Source organism: Leptonychotes weddellii, unplaced genomic scaffold (assembly GCF_054177405.1).
Source record: "Leptonychotes weddellii isolate Sample4059 unplaced genomic scaffold, ASM5417740v2 HiC_scaffold_31165, whole genome shotgun sequence".
In the NCBI taxonomy this organism is placed as follows: domain Eukaryota; kingdom Metazoa; phylum Chordata; class Mammalia; order Carnivora; family Phocidae; genus Leptonychotes; species Leptonychotes weddellii.
In genome coordinates this window covers 256-1,457 of record NW_027908650.1, presented here as the reverse complement: position 1 = coordinate 1,457, position 1,202 = coordinate 256, and the positions used below count along the sequence as shown (strand labels likewise).

Genomic DNA, 1,202 nt, shown 5'->3' with positions numbered 1-1,202 from the left:
GCTCACATGGAACATTCACATCTAATAAGGACTGTTAAACAAAACATAAAAAAAATTCTTAATACTCAACAATAAGAAAACAAATAACCTGATTAAGAAATGGGCCAGGTTTTAGAACTGTCTGTCCATTGCGGGTTGTGTGCAGGAAGCTTGTGGGGGTCTGTAAGACCTGAAAATGGAGAGCCTCTTTGCTTCCCAGTAACTGCATCCAGTGGCCTCGTGGCAGTCGCCATGCCACAAAATAATTATTTTGAGTTTCCCTAGAAGCGCTATGGCTATTGTATGGATTACCATGAGAAAAAGAGAAAGAAGGAAGGTTGAGAGGCTCAAAGAAGGCAAAAAAAAAATGAAAACTAAGCTCTACCATAAACATCACCATGCTGGGAAAATACAAACAAAAAAGACTCAAGATGCATGAAAAGACAAACACCAAACAAAAGAAAGATGAAAAGTCTCCACAAGGAGCAGCACCTGCATATCAACTGGACAGGGAGGAACAGACCAGAGCTAAAGTACTTTCCAATAAGATTAAACAAAAACGAAAAGAAAAAGCGGGAAAATGAGAAGTCCCATTGCCCAAAGTTTGAGCCCAGGGAGAAACAGAAATATTACAAGTAATTAGAACAGGGAAGAGAAAGAAGAAAGCATGGAAGAAGATGATTATGAATGTCTGCTTTGTTGGAGATGGCTTAACTCAAAAAACATCCAAATATGAGAGATTCATTAGGCCAATGGGCTTACAAGTCAAAAAGGCCCATGTAACAGCCTGAATTGAAAGCCACCTTTTGCCTGCCAATAGTTGGTATAAAAAAGAGTCCCTCATCCCAACTATATACAACTTCGGGTGTTACTACCAAAGATACTGTCACTGAGGTGAATGTGAGTGAGTTGGGCTTTGTGACACAAGAAGGCAAGGTTATTTGGGGAAAATATGCCCAGGTTACCAACAATCTTGAAAACAATGGATGTTTAAATGCAGTCTTGCTGCTTTGACAGTAGTTTCAGACAAATAACTCCTATAATTACTGAGGACTACACACGAATCAGGAAAACCACCATTACCGTGGTGGTTCTGAATACCACTAAACAGCCTAACGTATCTACAGTCATCAAGAGAACTATTTATCCTATTGTAACAAGCATTAAAATAGCCCAGTTTAAAAAAAGAGAGAGAGAAAGGAAGAAGAAGAAGAAAAAAGAAA

The 1,202-nt window shown here is 38.9% G+C and overlaps 1 pseudogene; it reads left to right on the top strand.

Annotated features, from left to right (window-relative positions):
* The first annotated feature begins 231 nt into the window (after positions 1–231).
* Positions 232–993, top strand: LOC145719131 (ribosome biogenesis protein NSA2 homolog pseudogene; annotated as a pseudogene).
* Positions 994–1,202: the final 209 nt, after the last annotated feature.